The sequence below is a fragment of the Somniosus microcephalus genome, chromosome 8, assembly GCF_052327205.1.
Source record: "Somniosus microcephalus isolate GS21.2 chromosome 8, FLI_Smic_1.0, whole genome shotgun sequence".
NCBI classification, from domain to species: domain Eukaryota; kingdom Metazoa; phylum Chordata; class Chondrichthyes; order Squaliformes; family Somniosidae; genus Somniosus; species Somniosus microcephalus.
The window spans coordinates 161,045,023-161,057,277 of record NC_140994.1 but is presented as its reverse complement, the minus strand read 5'-3'; the positions used below and the strand labels follow the sequence as shown (position 1 = coordinate 161,057,277).

The 12,255-nt window shown below is 48.5% G+C and overlaps 1 protein-coding gene across 3 annotated transcripts in view; it reads left to right on the top strand.

Annotated features, from left to right (window-relative positions):
• The window catches only part of cplx2b (complexin 2b), a 423,444-nt gene that overhangs the window by 368,650 nt on the left and 42,539 nt on the right, over nucleotides 1-12,255 (top strand). The gene's annotated exons all lie outside the window — the stretch shown is intronic.

Genomic DNA, 12,255 nt, shown 5'->3' with positions numbered 1-12,255 from the left:
TCCCTCATTCAAGCACCACAATCTACTTTGTTCTGGTTAAAACAGCACTATTGTCATTCACATGAAAAATCTCCTGATGCGGTTTTGCAAGTGAAACAGTAAATCTGACTGTCCGCAGCATAACAAAGACCGCTTACTTCCACCTGCGTAACATTGCCCATCTCCTCCCTTGCCTCAGCTCATCCACTGCTAAAACCCTCATCCATGCCTTTGTTACCTCTAGACTTGACTACTCCAATGCACTCCTGGCTGGCCTCCCACGTTCTACCCTTTGTAAACTTGAGGTCATCCCAAACTCGGCTGCCCGTGTCCTAACTCGCACCAAGTTCCGTTCACGCATCCCCCCTGTGCTCACTGACCTACACTGACTCCTGCTTAAGCAGCGCCTCGATTTCAAAATTCTCATCCTTGTTTTCAAATCTCTCCATAGCCTCGCCCCTCCCTATCTCTTTAATCTCCTCCAGCCCCACAACCCCCCCGAGATATGTGCGTTCCTCTAATTCTGCCCGCTTAAGGATCCCTGATTATAATCGCTCAGCCTTTGGTGGCCGTGCCTTCTGTTGCCTAGGCCCTAAGCTCTGGAATTCCCTCCCTAAACCTCTCCGCCTCTCTACCTCTCTTTCCTCCTTTAAAACGCTCCTTAAAACCTACCTCTTTGACCAAGCTTTTGGTTACCTGCCCTAATTTATCCTTATGTGGATCGGTGTCAAATTTTTTGTCTTAAAATACTCCTGTGCAGCACCTTGGGACGTTTTACTATGTTAAAGGCACTATATAAATACAAGTTGTTGCTGTTGTTGACCCAGTGACGCAGCATCTTATTATTTCAATAAAAGAATGCTAGAACATTGATTCTCCCCACCACCATTGCTTTTGTATACATTGGCCGGAATTTTCCGGGGTGGTAGCGGGTGTGACCGGTGGCGGGTTGGGTGGGAAAGTTGAACCTGCTGTCATCCCACCCCCACACACCTTTTCCCAGGCGTGTCTATCATCGTGGAGCTGACCCGACCAGCAGCGGCGGGTGACCCAATTGAGATGATTATCAGGTAGTTTACAGGCACTTAAAAGTCTTTTTTCACTTACTTTTTAAATTTCCCTGCATGACCACGGGATTCACCCAGCTCGGGAACCATGTCTATCCACCTGAGGTGGGAGTTCAGTGTCCATTGCTCCAGCTGATTACTTGACAGCATCAAATGTTCAGTAAAAGCTCTCACCTGACAGATGATCACTTTCCTCAGGCAGAAGCTGTTGCTCAGTCCATTTCCAGGACAGATTCTGCAGGCTGCAAGTGTTTCCAGCAAAGTCTCCATCCAGTCTCACCTCATTGGAAGAACACTCTCACCATTGACAGATCGCTTCTGTACTTCACCTGCCATCTATTCCATCAACATGGGTGCTGTTTATACTCTCTCAGCTTGGTCCTCAGAATCAGACCACAATGAGCCCCAACACCAGCAGCACCAGACACACCAGCAGCACCAACAACAACACCAATCTTCTCCGCAATCACCTGATGCTGCACAGGACAGAGGGCATCAGCACCCGAGCACATTGCTGCCCAGGAGGCCAGGGATGACATCATCATGACCAGATTTAGTTAACTTTATGCTGTACACCCATATGGCTGTCACATGATGTACCAGGTTGGCACCACCCCACACCAACACCATAAAGCATCCTTACAATGCCCAAGCCATTCCTTTCACACTCATCACCATTGCGGGGTGTAACATTATGTCTCACCATTCACTGCAACTCACTAAGCCACTTCCAAAGGTATACACAAATCTGTCCACGACCGGAAAGTGTTGAAAATAAAGATTTTTATGTTTGACACCATATTAACAGAAACTTTACATAAACATTGGATAAAACACCCAAGTGGCTACCTTTGTGTGTTGTTAGTTGGTATGATTGCACTAGGATGAGGGTGAGTGTGAGGGGTGGCTAGTGAGATGGGATGTGATAATGTAGATAGAGAGAGAGGGATGGGTGGAGGTGCAAGGTATGTTGGTGTGAGTAAGGATGTGCAGGAGTAGGGTAGGGAAGGCAGAGTGATGGGGATGTGATGAGAGGCACAGCAGGATGCAGTTGAGTGTGGCTTTGTACTAACGTTTCGTGATCTACTGAGATCATTGAAACGTTTGCGGCACTGCACACAGGTCCTCCTGACCACATCCCTGCTTGTGACCTCATCTGCAATCTGCAACCAGGCGGTTTTGGTCTCCTGGGAATGTCACTTCCACCCATCAGAAGGAAGAGGACCTCCCTGCGTGCTCTGACTCCCTCCATAAGCATATGGAGGGAGTCATCGGAGAAGCTAGGTGCAGCCCTCTGCCTCTGTGCAGTCATTGTCAGTGTTTGCAGCACTCCAAGGGGGTGAAAGTGGACATGTTTGCGACTCCCATTAGCACCCCCAGGGGACGCTAACGGGGTGCAACTGGCTTTGCAACCGGGCACGGCACTGATACGGCGGGAGTTTTGCTATGGCATTGCGCCCCGATCTCCTTCGCCCGGAGATCATGACATCATCACCGTGTGCATTGCCCCGGATCCGAAATTGACTTCCGTCCTCTGCAGCAGCGCCGGTCGAAAACACCAATAGCTGCAGGAGGCGTGCATCGGGCAGCCGGCCGCTTCAGGGGTGATGATTAAAGGCGAGCTGGCCGAGGTAAGTGGGAAAAAAAATTACCTTTCCTGTTCGAGTTTTTTCGTGGGTTCCTGCCCGTGATCAATCAGCCCTGCGCTCTGCTTGGTGGTCCAGGTAGGTACATTTTAAATTGCAGAGCCTGCAGCGATGGCCCTTCCCTTTAAGGGAGTGAAGGAGCCTTTGAACACGGCAGCGCTGTGGTGCCCAGTGTACAGCGCTGCTGAAGTCTCCACCCCGCTGTCTGACGTTAGCGCCCTAAGAAAGAAGTGGGGCACTTGATTTAGCGCTCCACTTCCCTCTTGGGGTGCTAGAATTGAATTTTGCAGTCGCCAACGCTAATTAGTGCCCAGGCGATGTTATTGCCCCAAAATGGCCGATACCAAATTTTCCCCCCAAAAGCTGTAGTGCACTGACATGTTATGTTAGATTAACCTTCAAATGTAATGTGGCCATGGTCCCTTTAAAGATCCCAGCTGAAAACGCATCACGAATGACGTCACCTGACCCGCTCCATCTAATTGGGCCAGGCTTAATAGACCCCATTACGGGAAGTTAATTTTCAACAGTGTGATGGAGGTAGCAACAGGTTCGCGACCCACCACATTCACTGGCCACACCAGACCTGCCAAGGTAAAGAAAATTCCGGCCATGTACTTTAGATCTAAATCAAATTTATCTGAGAAGGGATCTCAGATAAGGTAAAGAAAGATTTGCATTTATATAGCGCCTTTCACGACGGCCGGATGTCTCAAAGCGTTTTACAGCCAATGAAGTACTTTTGAAGGCCGAGGTTATGATCTGAAATTGTTGAACTCTAAGTTGAGTCCAGAGGGCTGTAAAGTGCCTAATCGAAAGATGAGGTGCTGTTCCTCGAGCTTACGCTGAGCTTCCGTGGAACAATGCAAGAGGCCGAGGACGGTGAGGTCTGAGTGGGAATGGAGCGGTGAATTAGAGTCATAGAGTCATAGAGTCATAGAGTAATACAGCACGGATAGAGGCCCTTCGGCCCATCGTGTCCATGCCGGCCATCAAGCCCTGTCTAATCTAATCCCATATTCCAGCATTTGGCCCGTAGCCTTGTATGCTATGGCATTTCAAATGCTCATCCAAATGCTTCTTAAATGTTGTGAGGGTTTCTGCCTCCACAACCCTTTCAGGCAGTGAGTTCCAGACTCCAACCACCCTCTGGGTGAAAAAGTTCTTTCTCAAATCCCCTCTAAACCTCCCGCCCTTTACCTTGAATCTATGCCCCCTAGTTATTGACCCCTCTACTAAGGGGAAAAGCTCCTCAGCATCCATCCTATCTATGCCCCTCACAATTTTGTACACCTCAATCATGTCCCCCCTCAGCCTCCTCTGCTCCAAGGAAAACAAACCCAATCTGCCCAGTCTCTCTTAATAGCTGAAGCGCTCCAGCCCTGGTAACATCCTGGTGAACCTCCTCTGCACCCTCTCTAACGCGATCACATCTTTCCTGTAGTGTGGCGACCAGAACTGCACACAGTATTCCAGCTGTGGCCTAACCAGTGTTTTATACAGCTCCATCATAACCTCCTTGCTCTTATATTCTATGCCTCGGCTAATGAAGGCAAGTATCCCATATGCCTTTTTTACCACCTTATCCACCTGTTCCGCCGCCTTCAGGGATCTGTGTACCTGCACACCCAGATCCCTCTGACCCTCCGTCTTGCCTAGGGTCTTTCCCTTCATTGTGTATTCCCTTGCCTTGTTAGACCCCCCAAAGTGCATCACCTCGCACTTTTCCGGGTTAAATTCCATTTGCCACTGTTCCGCCCATCTGACCAACCCATCTATATCGTTCTGCAGACTGAGGCTACCCTCCTCGCTATTTACCACCCTACCAATTTTAGTATCATCCGCGAATTTACTGATCATACCCTTTACATTCATATCCAAGTCATTAATGTAGACCACAAACAGCAAGGGACCCAGCACCGATCCCTGTGGTACCCCACTGGCCACAGGTTTCCAGTCACAAAAACAACCTTCGACCATCACCCTCTGCCTTCTGCCACTAAGCCAGTTTTGTATCCAATGTGCCAAGGCACCCTGGATTCCATGGGCTCTTACCTTCTTGACCAGTCTCCTGTGCGGGACTTTATCGAAGGCCTTACTGAAATCCATGTATACCACATCCACTGCGTTACCCTCATCCACACACCTAGTCACCCCCTCAAAAAATTCAATCAAATTAGTCAGACATGATCTTCCCTTGACAAAGCCATGTTGACTATCCCTGATTAATCCTTGCCTCTCCAAGTGGAGACAAATTTTGTCCCTCAGGATTTTTTCCAGTAATTTTCCTACCACTGATGTTAGGCTCACTGGCCTGTAGTTCCCCGGTTTTTCCCTACTACCCTTCTTGAATAATGGTACTACATTAGCGGTTCTCCAGTCCTCTGGCACATCCCCTGTGGCCAGAGAGGTCCTGAATATATGTGTTAGAGCCCCCGCAATCTCCTCCTTTGCCTCACACAGCAGCCTGGGGTACATTTCATCCGGGCCTGGGGATTTATCCATTTTTAGGCCAGCTAAAACCGCCAATACCTCCTCCCTCTCGATGTTAATATGTTCGAGCATATCACAGTCCCCCCGCCCTATTTCTATGTCTACATCGTCCTTCTCCATAGTGAAAACAGATGCAAAAAATTCATTTAGAACCCCTCCTACATCTTCCGGCTCCACACACAGATTGCCACTTTTGTCCCTAATGGGCCCTATTTTTTCCCTAGTTATCCTTTTACCCTTAATATACTTATAAAACATCTTCGGATTTTCCTTTATTTTGCTCGCCAGTGTTATTTCATGGCCCCTCCTTGATCTCCTAATTTCTTTTTTAAGTATCCCCCTGCACTTTTTGTACTCCTCTAGGGCTTCCTCCGTCTTTAGCCTTTTGTATCTACCAAAAGCCCTCCTTTTTTTCCTAATCCATTCCCGTATATCCCCTGACATCCACGGTTCCCTGTGGTTTTTGGAACCACTCTTGACCTTTATGGGAACATGTTGCCCTTGTATGATCTCAATCTCCCTTCTGAAAGCCTCCCATTGCTCCGATGCGGATTTTCCTACAAGTAGCTGATCCCAGTCCATTTTGGCCAGATCCTGCCTTATCCTATTAAAATCGGCCTTCCCCCAATTTAGAACCTTTATTTCCGGCCCATCCCTGTCCTTTTCCATGACCACCTTAAATCTTACCATATTATGGTCACTATCACCAAAGTGCTCACCTACTAGCACTTTTTCCACTTGGCCGGCCACATTCCCTAGAATTAGGTCCAGTACCGCCCCCTCTCTTGTAGGACTTTCTACATGCTGGCTCAAAAAGCTCTCCTGGATGCACTTTAAGAATTCTACACCCTCTGAGCCTTTCACACTTTGACTATCCCAGTTAATATTGGGGAAGTTGAAATCCCCCATTATTATTACCCTATTATTTGCACATTTCTCTGAGATTTGCCTACATATCTGTTCCTCTATCTCCCCCTGACTGTTTGGAGGCCTATAGTACACTCCCAGCAAAGTGCTTGCCCCCTTTTTGTTTTTAAGCTCCACCCATATGGCCTCATTAGAGGACCCTGCTAATATATCATCCCTCCTTAGTGCAGTAATTGACTCCTTAATTAATATTGCGACACCCCCTCCTCTTATACCTCCCCCTCTGTCTCGCCTGAAGATTCTGTACCCCGGAATATTGAGCTGCCAGTCTTGCCCCTCCCTCAACCATGTCTCCGTGATAGCAACAATATCATACTCCCATGTGTTTATCAACACCTTCAGTTCATCCACCTTATTTGCAAGACTCCTTGCATTAAAATAGATGCCATCCAGCCTTGCCCTTATATATTTGCCCTGTCTACCAAGCTGACTTGTTTTTTCCTCCATAATTGGCAGCACATCCCCCCCTATTTCAGCTCCCCTCTGTATCCCATCCCCCTGCCAAGTTAGTTTAAACCTCCCCCGACAGTGCTAGCAAACCTCCCCGCAAGGATATTTGTCCCGCTCTGGTTCAGGTGCAACCCGTCCGACTTGTACAAGTCCCACCTTTCCCAGAAGCAGGCCCAGTGATCCAGGAAAGTAAAACCCTCCCCCCTACACCAACTCTTTAGCCACGCATTCATCTGCTCTATCCTCCCATTCCTATACTTACTAGCACGTGGCACTGGGAGTAATCCAGAGATTACACCCTTTGAGGTCCTGCCCTTTAATCTGTTACCTAGCTCCCTAAATTCTTGATGCAGGACCTCATCCCTCTTTTTACCTATGTCGTTGGTACCAATGTGGACCACGACCACTGGCTGTTCACCCTCCCCCTCCAGAATGCCCTGCAGCCGCTCAGTGACATCCTTGACCCTGGCACCAGGGAGGCAACAAACCATCCTGGAGTCACGTTTGCGGCCACAGAAACGCCTATCTGTTCCCCTTACTATAGAATCCCCTACCACTATTGCTCTCCCACTCTTTTTCCCCCCCTCCTGGGCAGCAGGAGCACCCCCAGTGCCAGGAAGTTGGCTGCTGCTGCCTTCCCCTGGTGAGTCATCCCCCTCAACAGTATCCAAAGCGGTATACCTGTTTGAAAGGGGGATGTCCGCAGGGGTTCCCTGCACTACCTGCCTGCCTTTGTTGCTCCGCCTGATGGTCACTCCCTGTGCTGCCCTACCCTGAGGCGTGCACAACTCGCTAAACGTGGTATCCACGAGCCTCTCAGCATCGCGCATGCTCCACAACCCATCCACCCGCAGCTCGAGCGCCGCAATGCGGTCTACAAGTAGCTGCAGCTGGATGCATTTCCCGCACACATGGTCGTCAGGGACACTGGCAGCGTCCCTGATTTCCCACATGGAGCAAGAGGAGCAGAACACGGGTCTGAGCTCTCCTGCCATGACTTACTCCTTTAATTAATTTAAAAATTAATTCAATACCCCAGTTACAGGTATACTCTAGGGCGCTTTATTTACCAACTGTCCCCACTACACCTTAATCCCGAGAAATTTAACACCACAGAATTCAAGCTTGTACTGAAAAGAGAGAAATACTCACCAACCAATCACTTACGTGCTCCCTGGTGACGTCACACTCTGATTATTTTTTACCTCTCTCCTCTGATGTTGATTTGGTACGCTTCTGCTTTGGCGCCGGTTTTTAAGCCGGGCCTCTGCTGCTCTCCGCTGCTGCTCCCTGCCCGAACTGGTCGGGCTTCTGCTTTGGCGCCGGTTTTTAAGCCGGGCCTCTGCTGCTCTCCGCTGCTGCTCCCTGCCCGAACTGGTCGGGCTTCTGCTTTGGCGCCGGTTTTTAAGCCGGGCCTCTGCTGCTCTCCGCTGCTGCTCCCTGCCCGAACTGGTCGGGCTTCTGCTTTGGCGCCGGTTTTTAAGCCGGGCCTCTGCTGCTCTCCGCTGCTGCTCCCTGCCCGAACTGGTCGGGCTTCTGCTTTGGCGCCGGTTTTTAAGCCGGGCCTCTGCTGCTCTCCGCTGCTGCTCCCTGCCCGAACTGGTCGGGCTTCTGCTTTGGCGCCGGTTTTTAAGCCGGGCCTCTGCTCCTCCTCCGCTGCTGCTCCCTGCCCGAACTGGTCGGGCTTCTGCTTTGGCGCCGGTTTTTAAGCCGGGCCTCTGCTGCTCTCCGCTGCTGCTCCCTGCCCGAACTGGTCGGGCTTCTGCTTTGGCGCCGGTTTTTAAGCCGGGCCTCTGCTGCTCTCCGCTGCTGCTCCCTGCCCGAACTGGTCGGGCTTCTGCTTTGGCGCCGGTTTTTAAGCCGGGCCTCTGCTGCTCTCCGCTGCTGCTCCCTGCCCGAACTGGTCGGGCTTCTGCTTTGGCGCCGGTTTTTAAGCCGGGCCTCTGCTGCTCTCCGCTGCTGCTCCCTGCCCGAACTGGTCGGGCTTCTGCTTTGGCGCCGGTTTTTAAGCCGGGCCTCTGCTGCTCTCCGCTGCTGCTCCCTGCCCGAACTGGTCGGGCTTCTGCTTTGGCGCCGGTTTTTAAGCCGGGCCTCTGCTGCTCTCCGCTGCTGCTCCCTGCCCGAACTGGTCGGGCTTCTGCTTTGGCGCCGGTTTTTAAGCCGGGCCTCTGCTGCTCTCCGCTGCTGCTCCCTGCCCGAACTGGTCGGGCTTCTGCTTTGGCGCCGGTTTTTAAGCCGGGCCTCTGCTGCTCTCCGCTGCTGCTCCCTGCCCGAACTGGTCGGGCTTCTGCTTTGGCGCCGGTTTTTAAGCCGGGCCGGGCCTCTGCTGCTCTCTGAATTAAAGCACCATGCAATGTTGCTTTCGCCCCCCACCCCCTGTGTAAAAAGACTGATCTCCAATTAAAAAAACAATATTGTGTCCACTCTTTAGGATCCAGGCTGCTTCCTTGGCCTGATCTCCTCTGGTGGGGCCAATTACCACCCATCTGGAGGTCAGTATGCCTCATCTCACTTGGTGTTCAGGCCTATAGTTCAGCACCGAGTCATGACTGAGCGGGGGATGTGGCAACTCCTCCCCACCTTGTTTCACCCTGGGGTCACCCCTTTGGCATCATTTACTCTCTACAGGGTGGATGGAGTTTCCAGCCCTTTCAAGGCTGGCCAAAAAAGTCCTGGAAATGGAGGAAACACTGCTGTTTTCTGCTGAGTTCTGCCAAACTCCAGCTGGAGTAACTGGGATTAGGGTGGAAGCCAATTCTCAGGGTCAGGATCTTCACAAGTGAGAAGAAATATAAACATTAAAAATAGGCAGGAAAACTGACGAAAATAAACTTACAAACGGATAATATATGCTGGTGTATGAATCTTATGTAGTAAAAATAAGCTACAATACAGGCAGTTTTTAAATTTAGGATGCTTTTCTATCTGAGCATATTTTCTCAAGTAACATTATCAAACAGACTCAGCATCATGATTTGAATATATCGCAGGAACTTTACAGTACCACAAGCAGAAAGATACATGCTGTGCAGAAGCTCTCTTTTGTGTTTTATCACAAATCCTATACTTTGAGTGGGTGGGTGGGCAAGTGATTGAAATCAATTTTCTACGCTGTAAATTGGGGGCTGCTATGACAACTGTTCAGATTCCCACTGAGTGAAGGTTTACCTTTGCTAAGCTGGTATTATATTGGAAGTGAAAGCTGCTTAACATCTGTAATGAGCACAATACAGAAGAAAAATATTAAACTCTTCAGAATTATCACCCTGCACAGTGTAAAAAGAGAAATAATATAGGCTATTTCCTAAATCGTTGAAGAATATAGTTGTATCTCCCAATAAACTGACAGGAGCCAGATGTATATCTACAACCTCTTCACCTCACTTCGGCTGTCATAGAAAACAAAGAAAATGGATTTTACATTACAGGAGTCCAGCCAACAGGAGATGCAGTTTTCCTTTTGTCAATTGCACTCTTTAGTGAAAGTGGTCCAATGTACTGGGAACTGAAGAATAAGTGTGGAGAGCTGAATCACTACATTTATACCCTATTAAACAATTGGGTCTCTGCATTACACAAAAGAAGTCAGTAGTACTGCAGTGACAGGCACCTGATGGAACATATAAAAGGGGGAAAGTGGTGCACTGAGATTGCTTTCCTGAGGGAAAAAATAAATCAGTTTTATACCCAGTCCTAAGCTGACATGGCACAGATGGAGACCTAACATCCTCCATCACCTGGAGGACTGATGAACACAAATATATACCTAGTACTGACGAGCAGGGATCTGATGTATAGACATCTCTTCTTCCCTCATACTTGTGTCCACGGGAGAACACACATACATAGCTCACACAGTAGCACAAAGGAAGAGCTACCAGGGATCACAGGTGTAACTGCCACCACTGTTTCAGATTATTACACTCGGACATACATTACCCAATCAATTATATCAATCCTGACTTTAATTTAAACATTTGATAAATGTTTTAAAACTTCTCCTTTTCCTGTTTTAGCTACAACCACACATGGTAGCCAACAACAGCAGCAACAATAACTTGCATTTATATAGCACCTTTAATATAGTAAAAACGTCCCAAGGCACTTCACAGGAGCGTTATCAAACAAAATTTGACACCGAGCCACATAAAGCAATATTAGGACAGGTGAGCAAAACATTGGTCAAAGAAGTTGGATTTAAGTAGTTACTAAAAGGAGAGAAAAGTGGAGAATTTTAGGGAGGGAATTCCCGAGCTTTGGGCTTAGGCAGCTGAAGGCACGGCCGCCAAAGGTAGAGCGATGAAAATTAACGATGCGCAAGAGGCCAGAATTGGAGGGGCGCTGAGATCTCGGAGGGTTGTAGGGCTGGAGGAGGTGATATAAGAATGCAATTGGTTACAAGTGCCAACTGTTTTGAGTTTAATTATATGTAACTGAATACATAAAGTTGTAATTTAGATATAGTGAAAGTACAGTACTTGGAGGTAAGTGCCTTTCTTATTCTTACGTACTATTCTATTAAGCAACTGGGTCCTGTTCTACTTTAGAACACTCAAGCACCTTGAGTGATTCCAGTTGCACTTCAGGGATCCAGATTTCCAAAAGTTCACAGCAGGTGCATCAGAGAAGAGATAGGTTACCATTTCAGGTGTAAATTCTTCATTGGAACTGTTCTGATGACAAGCCTACACCTGAAATGTTAACTAGTGTTTTCTCTTCTCAAATGCTGGCAGACCTGCTGTCTATTACCAGCATTTTCTGCTTTTATTCCTGACTTGTAGCATTTGCAATTCTTATCAAAACTGATGGTTTCTTTATCATAAAAATATACAAAAAGCAGCAACACAGGAAAGTTATCATCAACTGTGCTTGGAATTCTAGCAGCCTAGCAACCATTGTTCTGTTATATTCTCAATAGGGTTGATTTTGAAGTGACTGCTTCCATCGGGCAGGAGTCAGACAGAGCGAGCCTGCCGCCCACCTGATGGAAGCGGCTGGAGGCCCGAACCATTTTCATGGTCATACCTCATTTGAATTCTACACCAAATACCAATGGGCAGAGTATGAGCTGGGGATAGGACCCTGATTTTCATGGAGTAACTGTTCCCGACGGACGCCTGGACTGCCTATTTCAAGGGCCCCACCAAATTACTGTGTTAACACCACAGTTCTGCACAGATTGTGAAGTTTGGTGAACCAAATAGTGGGCATCATACGGCTGCTTGGAGAAAAATGCAGCATTTCTGAATATTTATATTTTTGCCTTGCATCTACAATTCTTCCATTAAAAACCTTAATGGCTGCTCTTTAAAATTATCCTCACTTCACCAGCTGCACACTAAGGGCTGAATTCTGCCGGCGCTCAGAGGGTGGGTTTGGAGGCTGGTCCGCTGTCAAAATCAAAAGGGATGACAGCGGGCCGGTATCCCGCTCTGAACCTGCCTCCTTGTCAGTTTCCCAGGTGCCATTTCTGCCTGCACTTTGCAGACACGGCACTAAGCGGCGGGTCATTCAATTGTGCTTGTTAGGTGGGTGTTTAAAGTAATTAAATCCCCATTTTACCAGTTACAGAGCAATTTGCCAAGTTTTCCACGAGGTTCCCGTCGCTCGGGGATCACACCAGGTAAGTATGTCGGGTTCCGAACAACTCTCCATTTCTTTCAATAGGTGAAAGCTGCAAAAGTGGTTTAAAA